The sequence below is a fragment of the Oncorhynchus clarkii genome, chromosome 1 (genome assembly GCF_045791955.1).
Source record: "Oncorhynchus clarkii lewisi isolate Uvic-CL-2024 chromosome 1, UVic_Ocla_1.0, whole genome shotgun sequence".
Classification (NCBI taxonomy): domain Eukaryota; kingdom Metazoa; phylum Chordata; class Actinopteri; order Salmoniformes; family Salmonidae; genus Oncorhynchus; species Oncorhynchus clarkii.
Window position 1 is genome coordinate 82,679,298 of NC_092147.1, and position 16,417 is coordinate 82,695,714.

Consider the following 16,417-nt stretch of genomic DNA (forward strand, 5'->3'; position numbering starts at 1 on the left):
ATGGCTCCTCATCTCTCCCTCCTCCTAGTCATCTTCTCCAGACTCTCAGATAAGCGTAAAATGTTTTTATGAAGTAATAAAGTCTCATGGTTCAGTGCACTGCTGCTATCCTCCTATATCCAATGTTATATATAAACACCAAAGGAGGCTGGAGGGAGGAGCTTTAGGAGGACAGGTTTATTGTAATGGCTGGAATGTTATAAATGGAACAGTATCAAACAAATGGAAACGACATGTTTGGCTCCGTTCCATTCATTCCATTCCAGCCATTACAATGAGAACAACCTATTTTAAAGCAACTGCACTGCCATTATCTGAAGATACAGAAATGCATTTAGTAATGTCTACAAATATTTTTGCCAAGTATATTCTATTACAGACACCTTAAAGGCCCAAAACGTGATTTTCCTGTGTTTTATATATACTGTATTTCCACACTATGAGGTTGGACAAATACTGTGAAATGGTGAAAATTATGTTAATGCCCTTTTAGTGTAAGAGCTGTTTGGAAAGAGCCTAAAATGTCAGCCTGTTTTGGTGGGATGGAGTTGTGGCAATCCATGGTGCAATCACCATGCTGTGAATTAGTTAACATAACTTGGAAGTTCCCGCCCTGAATGCTGATTGGCTGACAACCATGGTATATCATACCGTATACCATGGGTATGACAAAACATGTATTTTTTACTGCTCTAATTACATTGGTAACCAGTTTTAAATAGCAATAAGGCACCTGAAGAGTTTGTGGTATATGGCCAATATACTATAGCTAAGGGCTGTATCAAGGCACTCTGCGTTGCGTCGTGCGAAAGAACATCCCTTAGCCGTGGAATATTGGCCGTATACCACACCCCCTTGTGACTTTTTACTTCTTTAAATTTATTTTTGCATTTTCCAATTAAACAAAAGTGAAAAGATATTAGACAACAATAGGACAAAGTGACAGTAACAGACGAGCGTAAAAAAAAAAATATATATATTATAATTATATATACAAACATACAATAAGAAAAAAATAATAACGAGACATTGGATCACCTGCCGTAGGCTACATATTATACATTACGTGTGAAACATTATGTGAGGATTATATAGAGATTCAATCAATGAAATGTGGGGGGAGATTCTCCATTTAGTCAATAAAAGGTTGCCAAATTCTGTAAAATGTCTTTAACTTATTCCTCAAGCAGTAAGTGGTTTTCTACAAAGGGATACAGCTATTAACTTCCGATAGCCACATTGCAACTGGCAGGGAGGAATCCATCCAATTTCCATTTCAAGGCAATACATTTCTTGGCAATCGCTAGCAATATTTCTGTTAGCTTTATAGTATGGCTTTGCCTAAGATTGGTGTTAGTAAAGTTACCCAGTAGACAGACCTCCGGGTCTACTTTAAGACCAATAGGAAAGAGAGTTCCACAGCTATCTACCAAGAACAGGTAATGAGGAATGAGCCTGGAGAAATGTAACCACTAAAAATCATAGACAGAGCTATGGATGCAAGGCGTGACCATCCAAGCTAACTGTAACGGTTTTCTTGAGGTGAAGGAGAGGCGGACCAAAACGCAGCGTGGTTGTTATTCATTGTTCTTTAATAAAGAAACTAGACATGAATAAACTAACAAAACAACAAACGTGAGAAAACCTAAAAACAGTCCTATCTGGTGCAAACACAGAGACAGTGTAACGGTTTTCTTGATGCGAAGGAGAGTCGGACCAAAATGCAGCGTGTAGATTGCGATCCATGTTTTAATGAACAAACGTAAAACACGAATCAATGCAAACACTACAAAATAAAGAACGTGATGAACGTAACGAAAACCTAAAACAGCCTATCTGGTGAAAAACACATAGACAGGAACAATCACCCACAAACACACAGTGAAACCCAGGCTACCTAAATATGGTTCCCAATCAGAGACAATGACGAACACCTGCCTCTGACTGAGAACCATATCAGGCTGAACATAGAAATAGACAAACAAGACATGAAACATAGAATGCCCACTCAGATCACACCCTGACCAATCAAAACATAGAAAATACAAAGTAAACTATGGTCAGGGCGTGACAGTACCCCCCCCCCAAGGTGCGGACTCCGGCCGCAAAACCTGAACCTATAGGGGAGAGTCTGGGTGGGCATCTGTCCGCGGTGGCGGCTCTGGCGCTGGACGTGGACCCCACTCCATGACAGTTTTAATCCCCCTCCTAAACGTCCCTAAATAGGTTACCCACCACAATGATAACATGGGACAGAGGGACAGCTCGGGACAGAGGTAACTCGGGACCGATAGGTAGCTCAGCACTGAGAGGAAGCTCAGCACTGAGAGGAAGCTCAGCACTGAGAGGAAGCCCAGGCAGGTAGTAGAAACTACCAGAACCTGGCTGGCTGGCGGTTTCAGCAGATCCTGGTCGACTAGCAGATCTGGGAGAATCTGGTCGACTGGCGGATCTGGGAGAATCTGGTCGACTGGCGGATCTGGGAGAATCTGGTCGACTGGCGGATCTGGGAGAATCTGGTCGACTGGCGGATCTGGGAGAATCTGGTCGACTGGCGGATCTGGGAGAATCTGGTCGACTGGCGGATCTGGGAGAATCTGGTCGACTGGCGGATCTGGGAGAATCTGGTCGACTGGCGGATCTGGGAGAATCTGGTCGACTGGCGGATCTGGGAGAATCTGGTCGACTGGCGGATCTGGGAGAATCTGGTCGACTGGCGGATCTGGGAGAATCTGGTCGACTGGCGGATCTGGGAGAATCTGGTCGACTGGCGGATCTGGGAGAATCTGGTCGACTGGCGGATCTGAGAGAGTCTGGACGACTGGCAGATCTGAGAGAGTCTGGACGACTGGCAGATCTGGAAGAGTCTGATCGACTGGCAGATCTGGAAGAGTCTGATCGACTGGCAGATCTGGAAGAGTCTGGTCGACTGGCAGATCTGGAAGAGTCTGGTCGACTGGCAGATCTGGAAGAGTCTGGACGACTGGCAGATCTGGAAGAGTCTGGACGACTGGCAGATCTGGAAGAGTCTGGACGACTGGCAGATCTGGAAGAGTCTGGACGACTGGCAGATCTGGAAGAGTCTGGTCGACTGGCAGCTCTGTCTGCTCCATGCTGACTGGCTGCTCCATGCTGACTGGCAGCTCTGGCTGCTCCATGCTGACTGGCTGCTCCATGCTGACTGGCAGCTCTGGCTGCTCCATGCTGACTGGCTGCTCTGGCTGCTCCATGCTGACTGGCTGCTCCATGCTGACTGGCTGCTCCATGCTGACTGGCGGCCCTGGCTGCTCCATGCTGACTGGCGGCCCTGGCTGCTCCATGCTGACTGGCGGCCCTGGCTGCTCCATACTGACTGGCGGCCCTGGCTGCTCCATGCTAACTGGCAGCTCTGGCGGCTCCTTGCAGACTGGCAGCTCTGGCGGCTCCTTGCAGACTGGCAGCTTTGGCGGCATCCTGCAGAAAGGCAGCTCTGGCGGCTCCTTGCAGACTGGCAGCTCCTTGCAGACTGGCAGCTCCATGCAGACCGGCAGCTCCTTGCAGACTGGCAGCTCTATGCAGACTGGCAGCTCCTTGCTAACTGGCAGCTCTAAGCTAACTGGCAGCTCTAAGCTAACTGGCAGCTCTATGCTAACTGGCAGCTCTATGCTAACTGGCAGTTCTGAACAGGCGGGAGACTCCGGCAGCGCTGTAGAAGCGGAAAGCTCTGACAGCGCTAAACAGGCGGGAGACTCCGACAGCGCTGGAGAGGAGGAAGGCTCTGGCAGCGCTGGACAGGCGAGGCGCACTGTAGGCCTGATGCGTGGTGCTGGCACTGGTGGTACTGGGCCAAGGACACGCACAGGAAGCCTGGTGCGGGGAGCTGCTACCGGAGGGCTGGGGTGTGGAGGTGGTACTGGAAAAACCGGACCGTGCAGGCGCACTGAAGCTCTTGAGCACCGAGCCTGCCCAACCTTACCTGGTTGAATGCTCACGGTCGCCCTGCCAGTGCGGCGAGGTGGAATAGCCCGCACTGGGCTATGCAGGCGAACCGGAGACACCGAGCGCAAGGCTGGTGCCATGTAAGCCGGCCCAAGGAGACGCACTGGGGACCAGCTGCGTAGAGCCGGCTTCATGGCATTAGGCTCGACGCTCAATCTAGCCCGGCAGACACGCGGAGCTGGAATATACCGCACCGGGCTATGCACCCGCACTGGAGACACCGTGCGCACCACTGCATAACACGGTGCCTGTCCGGTCTCTCTAGCCCCCCGGTAAGCACAGGGAGTTTGCGCAGGTCTCCTACCTGGCGTAGCCATACTCCCTGTTAGCCCCCCCCCAAGAAATTTTTGGGGCTGCCTCTCGGGCTTCCTTGCCAGCCGTGTTCCCTCATATCGCCGGCTCCTCTCTCCGGCTGCCTCAGCTCTCCTAAGTGCCTCCACCTGTTCCCATGGGAGGCGATCTCTTCCAGCCAGTATCTCCTCCCAAGTGTAACAGCCCTTGCCATCCAAAACGTCCTCCCATGTCCATTCCTCTTTACGCTGCTGTTGCTGCCTGTTGACACGCTGCTTGGTCCGTTGGTGGTGGGTGATTCTGTAACGGTTTTCTTGATGCGAAGGAGAGTCGGACCAAAATGCAGCGTGTAGATTGCGATCCATGTTTTAATGAACAAACGTAAAACACGAATCAATGCAAACACTACAAAATAAAGAACGTGATGAACGTAACGAAAACCTAAAACAGCCTATCTGGTGAAAAACACATAGACAGGAACAATCACCCACAAACACACAGTGAAACCCAGGCTACCTAAATATGGTTCCCAATCAGAGACAATGACGAACACCTGCCTCTGACTGAGAACCATATCAGGCTGAACATAGAAATAGACAAACAAGACATGAAACATAGAATGCCCACTCAGATCACACCCTGACCAATCAAAACATAGAAAATACAAAGTAAACTATGGTCAGGGCGTGACAGACAGGAACAATCACCCACAAAATACCTAAAGAATATGGCTGCCTAAATATGGTTCCCAATCAGAGACAACGATAAACACCTGCCTCTGATTGAGAACAACTTCAGGCAATCATAGACTTACCTAGAAAACCCCACTAAGCCACAATCCCAATACGTACGAAAAAACGCCAAGACAAAACACACCACATAAAAAACCCATGTCACACCCTGGCCTGACCAAATTAATAAAGAAAACATAAAATACTAAGACCAGGGCGTGACTCCCGGCCACACACCTAAACCCATAGGGGAGGGTCCGGGTGGGCGTCTGTCCACGGTGGCGGCTCCGGCGCGGGACGTGGACCCCACTCCAAAGTCTTCGTCCATTTTCCTCACGTCCTTAGATAGGCGACCCTCGCCGCCGACCTTGGCCCAGTAGTCCTCACCAACGGCCCCACTGGACTGAGGGGCAGCTCGGGACTGAGGGGCAGCTCGGGACTGAGGGGAAGCGTGGCACTGAGAGGAAGCGCGGCACTGAGAGGAAGCGCGGCACTGAGAGGAAGCGCGGCACTGAGAGGAAGCGCGGCACTGAGAGGAAGCGCGGCACTGAGAGGAAGCTCGGCACTGAGAGGAAGCTCAGTACTGAGAGGAAGCTCAGTACTGAGAGGAAGCTCAGGCAGGTAGTTGGCTCTGGCAGATCCTGGCTGGCTGGTGGTTCTGGCAGATCCTGGCTGGCTGGCGGTTCCGGCAGATCCTGGCTGGCTGGCGGTTCCGGCAGATCCTGGCTGACTGGCGGATCCTGGCTGACTGGCGGATCTGGAAGATCCTCTCTGAATGGCGGATCCTGGCTGAATGTCGGATCCTGGCTGAATGTCGGATCCTGGCTGAATGTCGGATCCTGGCTGACTGGCGGATCTGGAAGATCCTGGCTGAATGGCGGATCCTGGCTGAATGTCGGATCCTGGCTGAATGTCGGATCCTGGCTGAATGTCGGATCCTGGCTGAATGGCGGATTTGGAAGATCCTGGCTGACTGGCGGATCCTGGCGGACTGGCGACTCTGGCTGATCCATGCTGTCTGGCGGCTCTGGCTGCTTCATGCTGTCTGGCGGCTCTGGCTGCTCCATGCTGACTGGCGGCTCTGGCTGCTCCATGCTGACTGGCGGCTCTGGCTGCTCCATGCTGACTGGCGGCTCTGGCTGCTCCATGCTGACTGGCGGCTCTGGCTGCTCCATGCTGACTGGCGGCTCTGGCTGCTCCATGCTGACTGGCGGCTCTGGACAGGCAGGAGACTCCGGCAACGCTGTAGAGGCGGAAGGCTCTGGCAGCGCTAAACAGGCAGGAGACTCCGGCAGCGCTGTAGAGGAGGAAGGCTCTGGCAGCGCTAGATAGGCGGGAGACTCCGGCAGCGCTGGAGAGGAGGAAGGCTCTGGCAGCGCTGGATAGGCGAGGCGCACTGTAGGCCTGATGCGTGGTGCTGGCACTGGTGGTACTGGGCCGAGAACACGCACAGGAAGCCTGGTGCGGGGAACTGCCACCGGAGGGCTGATGCGTGGAGGTGGTACTGGATAGACCGGACCGTGCAGGCGCACTGGAGCTCTTGAGCACCGAGCCTGCCCAACCTTACCTGGTTGAATGCTCCCAGTCGCCCTGCCAGTGCGGCGAGGTGGAATAGCCCGCACTGGGCTATGCAGGCGAACCGGGGACACCGAGCGCAAGGCTGGTGCCATGTAAGCCGGGCCCAAGGAGACACACTGGAGACCAGCTGCGTAGAGCCGGCTTCATGGCACTTGGCTCGATGCCCACTCTAGCCCGGCCGATACGCGGAGCTGGTATGTACCGCACCGGGCTATGCACCCGCACTGCACCCGCACCGTGCACTCCACAGCATAACACGGTGCCTGCCCGGTCTCTCTAGCCTCCCGGTAAGCACAGGAAGTTGGCGCAGGTCTCCTACCCGGCTTCGCCACACTTCCTGTGTTCCCCCCCCAAGAAATGTTTGAATGCCGACTCTCGAGCTTCCTACCGCGCCGCCGTGCTTGTCTCTCCAACTCCATTCTCCTATACCCCTCTTCGCACTGCTCCAGCAAATCCCAGGCGGGCTCCGGCACTCTTCCTGGGTCGACCGCCCACCTGTCTATTTCCTCCCAAGTAGTATAGTCCATATTCTTGCCGTCCAAACCGTCCTCCCATGTCCATTCCTCTTTTCGCTGCTGTTGCCCGTTACCACGCCGCTTGGTCCTGTTGTGGAGGGAGATTCTGTAACGGTTTTCATGAGGTGAAGGAGAGGCGGACCAAAACGCAGCATGGTTGTTATTCATTGTTCTTTAATAAAGAAACTACACATGAATAAACTAACAAAACAACAAACGTGAGAAAACCTAAAACAGTCCTATCTGGTGCAAACACAGAGACAGGAACAATCACCCACAAAATACCTAAAGAATATGGCTGCCTAAATATGGTTCCCAATCAGAGACAACGATAAACACCTGCCTCTGATTGAGAACCACTCCAGGCAACCATAGACTTACCTAGAACACTCAACTGAACACAACCCCATAGACTACAAAACCCCTAGACAAAACAAGACACATAAATCACCCATGTCACACCCTGGCCTAACCAAAATACTAAAGAAGACACAGAATACTAAGGCCAGGGCGTGACACCATCACCTTCCCATGTCGCTATGATCAGTATTACATCAACCATGTGAAATACTGGTGTAAAGGATTAGGTTGGGAAGTATGTTCTTATGTAGTACGTACAGACCATCTTAAGAGCAGTGGTAAGACCTCAATATCTGATGACATCAACAAGAGAATCTTCACTGTGACCATGACTGACCTGACGTTATGGGACTCTAATACTTACAGGTGTGTTGTGGAGATCAATAGAGGACCAGATATCATGATACATTGGTTCTACCTGTCTGTCACTCCAGGTAAGATCCCTTCACTGCTTGTATCTAGTAAAGTGGAATGAATAGTGCTCAGCAATGTCCTATGGAGTGTCCTGTAATCCTGCAATGTCAAATACGAAATAATGACCCAATTATGACTAGCTATTTATAACAAATGAAATGAGAATTGTGCAACCACTGAAATTTATAGACAGATTTATACCTTACATCTATGTGCAATGAATTGATCATGTCTTGAGGCTGTACAGTGTTTGTTTACAAGTAGATTGCTTAAAAACAGCTGAGTAAAACAATATTATATTTTGGGTCATGATGGGGAATAATTTAACTGAGCTCGTGATGCAAGTTACATTCTTCAAGAATCAATGACTATATATAATTATTATGAATTTAAAAGACCAAAAATGGATGTACCAATCACAGAATGCAGCTTGAAGGAATTTGTAAGGAGACTGTTGTAAAAGTCATTTTTTCTCCTCTGAATTCTTGTTTTTTACATGTGTTCAGGTACTCCAGAACTCTATGTGGAACAACAGGAAGTGACTGGAGTAGAAGGAGGGAGTGTCACTGTCTGTTGTTACTATAGTAACTCTGGAGACATGAAGTGGTGCAGGATGGGTGGTGATTGTGTGAGTGGGTATTCTGGGACTTTAAATGGAACATCAGTGACATTAACGCGGACTAGTGATGCCAACAACAGAAAAGGCTTAACAGTGACTATGAGTGGACTGAAGATGGAGAACACTGACTGGTATTGGTGTAGAGTTGGAGAACTAGAGATGCCTGTTCACATCACTGTCAGTCAACAAACTGCAACACAGAGAACCTCTAAGATGACCTCAAGTTAGTAGATCAATCACATACTTTATGATCAATATGATTCACTTTGTTTTATCCACTGGTATCATCTGGAACTAATTGTAATATGAACTATGAATGTGATGTTGCTATACAACCTGACTGTCTGGTTTACCATTAACTTCATTGATGATATTGTTGTTTTACCTCACAGCAACCCAAGATCCAACCCCTCAACAACCCTCTGCCTCTCCAACTGCTGAGCCTGTTCAGACTGACAACACAAGTCAAGGAGCTGAGGGGAACATGGAGGAAGTCCACCAGAGGTTATTATCACTCCTTCAGATGTTTTATCCCACATGTTGTTAGATAATATGAACTCAGAGAAACATTACAATTCCATCATACACTACAACAGTTAATGCTAACCAAACACCCTCCCTAAATGCATATAGAGACTGTTATCACTTCCTCCTGGGTAGAACATCTCTGTGGTTGCCTTGTGAGAAGTAGCCGCAATGTTGGTGTTATTCTCACTCTCTCATTTGCAAGGTCATGTTGCACACATAAAACTAACGTAATTTCAACAGTAAACATATTATCTCTTCAAGTTTCTAAACTTACAAAGATACAATCAACCATGGACGAATGATAGCATACCTAGCTTCACGTTGAAATTATGGTGTTTGTTGTTGGGCTAATCAGATGTCAGTGTAGCCTACATAAACCCAACCTCACTCTGAATTTACTTTCACGTACAGCTTGTGTAAGAAAAGTTAGAGGAGTTACTTTCAACTATTTCATGTTATGTAGGTAATCTATGCAAATGAGTGTGGAAATTGATCAATGTGTTGACATTACAGTTTAGCTGAGTTGAACACAGCTCGTTTCCAAAGCTAAGCAGCGTTCAAAGAGAAAGGCATCTGAATGGTAGACTCGTTGTCTCTGATGTGCATTACCCATCATATACCAGTAGGAGTCACTGTTTAGGCAGGAATTGTTGGACTGTGGCTTCACATTGTAATTTATTTAACTAGGCAAGTCAGAACCTCTTGGAACTCTGGGTGCGGTATTTCATTGTTGGATAAAAAACGTTCTCGTTTTAAACAAGATATTTTGTCATGACAAGATGGTCGACTATGCACATAATTGACAGCTTTGGATAGAAAACACTCAGACGTTCCCAAAACTGCAAAGATATTGTCTGTGAGTGCAACAGAACTGATGTTACAGGCGAAACCCAGATAAAAATCCAATCAGGAAGTGCCCCATATTTTGAAAGCGCTGCATGCCAATGACTCCTTATATGGCTGTGAATGGGCTACGAATGAGCTTACGTTTTCTACGTATTCCCCAAGGTGTCTACAGCATTGTGACGTCTTTTAAAGCATTTATGTTGAAGAATAGCCGTAAGGGACCACATTGAGCAAGTGGTCACATGATGGCTCCCGCAGAAAATCTTGCGTAAAGTACTGAGGTAGCCATTATTCCAATCGCTTCTAATGAGAAACCAATTGTCCTGACGGATATATTATTGAATAGATATGTGAAAAACACATTGAGGATTGATTCTAAACAACGTTTGCCATGTTTCTGTCGATATTATGGAGCTAATTTGGAAAAAAGTTCGGAGTTGTAGTGATTGCATTTTCCGGTCGATTTCTCAGCCAAATGTGAAGAACAAAGGGAGCTATTTCGCCAACAAAAATAATATTTTGGGAAAAAAGGAACATTTGCTATCTAACTGGGAGTCTCCTGAGTGGAAACATCCGAAGTTCTTCAAAGGTAAATGATTTAATTTGATTGCTTTTCTTATTTTCGTGAAAATGTTGCCTGCTGCTTGCAGGGCATAATGCTATGCTAGCCTATGATGAACTTACACAAATGCTTGTCTAGCGTTGGCTGTAAAGCATATTTTGAAAATCTGAGATTACAGTGTGATTAACAAAAGGCTAAGCTGTGTCTCAATATATTTCATTTGTGATTTTCATGAATAGGAAGATTTTCTAAGGATAATTATGTCCGCTGCGTTATGCTAATTAGTTTGAGGCGATGATTACGCTCCCGGATCCGGGTTTGAGAGTCGCAAGAACAAATTCTTATTTTATAATGACGGCCTACCCCAGTCAAACCCTCACCTAACCCGGACAACGTTGGGCCAATTGTACGCCGCCCTATGGGACTCCCGAGCACGGCCGTTAGTGTTACAGCCCAGGATCAAACCAGGGTCTGTAGTGATGTCTCTAGCACTGAGATGCAGTGCCTCAGACCACTGCACCACCTCTTTATTTAGGTTAATAGCATGACGTTGAAACAATGACGTTTATTGAAACATACCATTTTACTATCAACATTGAAACAAGGTTAAATAAAATATGTCTAATCAAATCTAAAATTCAACATCATTTCAACCACCCTGTCAAATATTTTCTACGCAATTCCAAGAAATATAGTTCTGATGATTATGTTGAAAATAGATTGATGTAACAACCTGTTAGTCAAGTTAAGTCAATGTATTTAAATTCACGTTTGACCCTAATGTCAATGTTTTTAACGTTAGTTGAAATGAGCTGAAAACAGTACTGGTTGATTACTTTTTTCAAACCCAATGTATTTTTTTACATAGATTCCTCTCCACAATACGTTGAGAAATTGCGTTGAAACAACGTTGATTTAACCAACATTGCTTACCATTTCCTCTTGGGGAGAAGAACATCTCCGTGGTTGCCTTGTGAGAAGTAGCAGCAATGTGGGTGTTCTCAGTCTCTCATTTGCATTATTAAGTTGTACACTTATATGATCAGAGGCCGTCTGCACTCCAAGGTCCTTACTACTGAAAAGTGTCTGTTCTAGGTGTGTAGGAATCAGAATAAGAATACTGGAAGAGATAGAGACCCACACACTGTTGAAAAAAGGTTGCACACTTAAAATAAACCTTATTTGTATAGTAATAATCTCAATAGTAATAATATCATATCTTTAATTGCATGGTGAAGATCCACACGTGAATAGCTGCAAACAACTAATTATTACTTTTTCACAAATTATAAATTCATAATGATCTATTTTAAAGTTCTTATACAGTATGCCATCCATCAGGCCCATAGATGTGAAAGTTACTCATCTCTCTGGGCATGTTGGTGGTGGTGACAGCTGGTATCCTAGTAACATGGAAGATGTGGAGAAAGCATAGTACGTTCATTTAAAAAATATATATATTTGACAATATATTAATGTTGGAATATACAATAGAATGAATTGTGCACACATTATGGCATGTACGTACAGTACACCTTCATTTAGCTCTGAGGAGACAGGTGGTGTTGAAGTGACATGAAATGTAACTGAGTCCATTGTAAATCAGGGGACATTAATATCTCCCTCTCTATTTCAGAAGACAATAAAGCTGAGAACCAGCCAATAATCACTTCAGCGGTAGACTACGCTCATCTTGTCTTTTCAATCATACATGTATGTGCCTTTCTACTCTTGATATAGTCATTTCCATACAGTATGAGTCGGTGTGTGTCTCTGTACCAGCAGGACCCATTTCCTGACAATGTTTCAACGATGAGAAAAGGACAAAACACATCTGAAACCAAATAGTCTACAGATTTATTCCCACTGTGGTTATTATTATTATTATTACTATTATTATTAATACTATTATCATTATTACTAATATTACTATTATTATTACTATTATTATTATTCCCACTGAGGTTATTATTATTATTACTATTATTATTAATACTATTATCATTATTACTAATATTACTATTATTATTACTGTTATTATTATTCCCACTGAGGTTATTATTATTATTACTATTATTATTAATACTATTATCATTATTACTAATATTACTATTATTATTATTCCCACTGTCGTTATTATTATTATTACTATTATTATCAGTACTATTATTACTATTATTGCTATTATCATTATTACTAATATTACTATTATTATTACTATTATTACTATTATTATTATTATTATTATTTCCACTGTGGCTATTATTATTATTAATATTACTATTATTATTATTCCCACTGTGGTTACTATTATTATTACTATTATTATCAGTACTATTATTACTATTGTTATTATTACTATTATTATCAGTACTATTATTACTATTATTGCTATTATCATTATTACTAATATTACTATTATTCTTACTATTATTACTATTATTATTATTATTATTCCCATCGTGGTTATTATCAGTTACTATTATTGCTATTATCATTATTACTAATATTACTATTATTATTACTATTATTACTATTATTATTATTATTATTCCCAATGTGGTTATTACTATTATTATTATTCCCACTGTGGTTGTCTTATTCAGACAGCTCACACACAGGAAGGCTGCTGTTGTTCATCTCGATGTATTCTAGTCACAGCTTCATATTGAGGTACTTTAATAAAAGTATGGATTGGTTGATTGTTTAGTAAACATGTTCTCAGTATCACCATTATAAATGTCATTATATCATGACAGAACTGTGTTTTTATAGTGTATCTCCATCATGACAGAACTGTCTACCTGTTCCTCCTCTGTAGTCAGCAGAACCAGATGATAATGTGGTCTACAGCTCACTAGCTCTACAGGTGACCACACAGGTCAGTGTTGGTGTCTCCTCTGTCTGTTGTACCAGATGATGCTGATCTCTCAACAAAGATACAGACAACGCCACATTACTATGTGTACTAAACAGCACTCTTTAAAGGTCGACTTTGGGCAAAAACTCACAAATAACGGATTTCAACTGTATAACTGATCAATGCACCATCATACCAGGTCATTTAATGCTTAAAAACAAAACATAATTGTTGAATTTGGCAACAGAAGTGCAATTTCTAAACAATCTCTACAGCATCCGTCCAAAAACAAATCCTGTGAAATGACGTCAACACATACTGGAAGATTTATTTTATTTTTTACATACTGCAAGAGTTACTGGGTAGCTAAATTGCCTAGCTACGTTGGTCGAGGTGCGCGTTGACACATCCATGAACCACCGAAGGCACAGCCCATTTCTGTTTGAAAATTTAGAACGAATCAAATCAAATCAAAAAGATGGACAGTTTCTCGTACCCAAAGTCGGCCTTTAAACACACAAATATTTTTTGGTCTTTTTACTTTGCTGCATGTAAAACTTTGTCATCACATTGTGACCAGCTAACCTCATTGTTATCAGTGTATTGATAGCATTACAGTGTTGAGTGTGACTGGGTTTAGGATGGCGTTGCCTCTAGACGCTGATCTCGGGTCAGTTTTGTAATGTTTCCTACTATTGGTTAAGGTTATGCGTTGGGGGAGGGGAAGAGGATCCTAGATCAGTACATAGGGGAAACATCACCACGGAACTTTTGACATAATGTTTCTCTTCCTCTCCAGCAGAGGGCAGCAGCAGCACAGCAGTTACTGACTGAGCGACCTTGGTCGAGTCTTTATGTTGGAAGGACAGCCCACACTCCCCTCTCCTGTGTCACAACATGTATCTGCCTCCAATATGCTTCTGTCATACCTCTTAACCCACCCCAGAAAGACCCCTCTATCCTTTTGTGTAATAAACTACTGAAGACAGTCTGCTGTGTTTGTTTTCATTATCACCACATATCTGTTACATTAAGGTTATACTAGTAGAACTAGTAGAACCATTGTCTACAGTTCCACTAATTGTATATACTGTACTTTTGTGTGGCTCAAATTATTGGAACAGACGGATGCTTCATCGCTTCATCATCACAGGGCAGCGATCATTAACTTGATTCAGCACGGGACAATTTTTTCTTGTGCGGCTGGTCAGGGGGCCGGAACATAATAACAAATAATTTGTAGACTGCAAATTGACCATAAGAAGCCCAAACAGATATAATATTTGACACAAATATAATCATTTCAAACCTTGCTTACATTTGTATACAATCACATATACTATTATGCGTTGGGAATTCTTTGGAACAGATTTTCAAAATTAAAATCACTTGGAGCTGATTTGCTTTTATGTCCAACAATTATAATAGAATAAAAAAATATATATATTTAGATTTTTTTTCTTCTCAGAAAACACCTGTAATTAATCACATCAAAAGTGTATTACGATCTTAGTAGCTAGCTAGACTACTATAAATAATAGCTACTGTAGTGCAATAATAAAAGTGACTACTGGTTTTTGTTTACTTTGAATTTTGTCATTTTGAAAGGTAATTTTGTTCAATATTTGAAGGAGAGCATTCCCTCCCCACAGTAAAATCCATCCTAAATCAACAATCCAAGTTGTTCTATCCAGCAGATGATGTTGCAGCTAGCATCTCGTTACCATGGCAATTTTAATGCAGCACCCAATTAGTATTTTATTTTAAGGTGGAAATGTTTATATGACAAACACCCAGGTCATACATGTTAGGTTTGTATATATTGTTTTATTTGAGCTTGTTAAACGTTTTCATTCCCCTTTAAGGAATATTTTTTTATTCATGTTTTATTCATTATAGAAAATTATAGAACTATGCCACTTGTAACGTCTTCAAGAGGCTAACATGTATTGATGACGTACTATAGGTGTTGAACTAAGGTTGCATTTGCAATTGTAATTTAACAAACGTTTTTTTCTTCGCTTGCTCACCTCACTTTCCAAGTAATTAAATAGTATAGTCCAAGTCAATAGGCTATTTAGGCTACTAGGATACCTAGTACCAGAGATATTGAAGGAATTCTATACTTTCTATACCGTCTCTGCCTACCAAAACATGCACATTATTTAAAGATGAGTGAATTATTATCATGAGGTCACCAGCACCGCACAGTGAGTCGACCAATTTAAAATAAAGCATTATTGTCTATAGACACTAAAACGTGTATCACCGTAGGCTACCTCTCAGCACCATCCTGTCGACCTCTCGTTCCTCCAACGGGGGGCTGGCCTCACAAGAAAAGCTGATTTAAGTGTAGTGAAATCCATGCACTGTGTGTAGCAGGTAGTTCTCAGTAATTATAACACAATCAGACATATCTGCCTACACAAATTAAATGACTGATGTTCTCCTTTAATTTCATTCCTTACTTTCTCTATGGTTCCTTTGGAACAAATCATGCATTTTCACAGCTGATCCCGGACTGAACCATTTGGGTTCTGAGGGGATTTATTTATCAACAAGTTCCACATTATTGTATTTAGAGGAAATATATCCTAGCCTAATGAAGTCTTGAAGATGACTATGTTAATTTGATGACATTAATGTAATATATGTCATTTATAATAACAACCAATGTGTGTATTAATGGGAAATAAAGAAAAATGTTTCCTTGTTTCGCCATGTCTAGACCATTCCAAAGCCAGCTGTTCAGGACTAGCCCAAATATATTTTGCGTCGATATACTAGAGGACCACAACATATCATTCATTATTGTAATTTGTGCGGTCTTGTGGAGAAGAACATTGGTTTATGTGGATGTCACTTTGTTCCCCTGATTGTAACTGCTGGAACAGTGGACGGTAAGTAGCCTAGCCTTCTACAGCATGGTAGCCATGAATCGAGCAATAACCCTGTATAGCCTACTGTTTTGGGTTGGTTATTTTGTTGCGACTCGGATGCCAGTCAATGCTGATGTGCTCTTCCTGTATTATATACAATGGCCTCCTAGGTTATAGCTGTGTAGGCCTAATAGAAATATAATATTCTATGCTGCATAGGCTTATCGTTGCTGGTATTACAACGAGTACTATTTAG

At 43.7% G+C, this 16,417-nt stretch overlaps 1 protein-coding gene and 1 pseudogene across 2 annotated transcripts in view; both read left to right on the forward strand.

Annotated features, from left to right (window-relative positions):
* Window positions 1-16,417, forward strand: part of LOC139409606 (polymeric immunoglobulin receptor-like) — an 18,700-nt pseudogene continuing 2,283 nt past the window's right edge.
* The window catches only part of LOC139413376 (CREB3 regulatory factor-like), an 18,162-nt gene continuing 17,758 nt past the window's right edge, over window positions 16,014-16,417 (forward strand). The window contains exon 1 of one of the 2 annotated variants that reach the window (XM_071160672.1): window positions 16,014-16,182. The gene's annotated coding sequence lies outside the window, so the exon portion shown is untranslated. The remainder of the gene's footprint in view (window positions 16,183-16,417) is intronic. The other variant, XM_071160691.1, reaches the window with a different exon arrangement.